This window comes from Penaeus monodon, chromosome 28 (genome assembly GCF_015228065.2).
Source record: "Penaeus monodon isolate SGIC_2016 chromosome 28, NSTDA_Pmon_1, whole genome shotgun sequence".
NCBI classification, from domain to species: domain Eukaryota; kingdom Metazoa; phylum Arthropoda; class Malacostraca; order Decapoda; family Penaeidae; genus Penaeus; species Penaeus monodon.
In genome coordinates this window covers 7,374,419-7,375,032 of record NC_051413.1, presented here as the reverse complement: position 1 = coordinate 7,375,032, position 614 = coordinate 7,374,419, and the positions used below count along the sequence as shown (strand labels likewise).

At 35.2% G+C, this 614-nt stretch overlaps 1 protein-coding gene across 1 annotated transcript in view; it reads left to right on the top strand.

Annotated features, from left to right (window-relative positions):
- LOC119591349 (testis-expressed protein 10-like) overlaps positions 1 to 614 on the top strand; it is a gene marked incomplete at its 5' end in the record, with an annotated part of 10,556 nt that continues 9,942 nt past the window's right edge. The window contains 1 exon segment of the mRNA XM_037940083.1: positions 1 to 39.

Sequence of the window (614 nt, the reverse complement as noted above, 5' to 3'; positions counted from 1 at the left end):
GAGAATTTCTCGCCAGGGTCTTTCTGAAATACATAGCAGGTTGTGTAATTTTTCTCTTTTAAACTTTGATGATGTGGGTTTAATGACATTGTAATAATTCATTTAACATGTTGAACAGATTTGTGCCTTAGACTTGAAAAGTAATTGTCTTTAATCATGAAAATTTATAGCAAATGCCGAATAGGATTAAAGGCTCTTGAATTAATAACATTTGATGCGGTGATCGCTTTCTTTTAGCTATAAGGCCTTCGGTAATATCGTCCAAATTATCTGTCACAGACTCCGAAGCATAATCTGATACTTCTGGATTAGAGTTAAATTTCTTCTTTTTTTTTGTGATACATGGTAAATAGAATGGAGAATCCCTTGACCAGTGCACTGTAAACCTTTTTGGTACACTTTGTTTTATATTTTCATGTATGACAATCATGACTCTCACAGACAAGATAAGTGCTATTTATTTCTATTTAGTGATATTCTCTGCGGAGCATCCAGACTAGGAACTAGGTGGCATGCGCACAATATATTGTGCATGCAGCTAGCTGTGCACCTTTCAATTTTCACTGCACAGTTATTCCTTTTGGTTTTGTGGGCCATGCAAAGTTGTCAAAGTA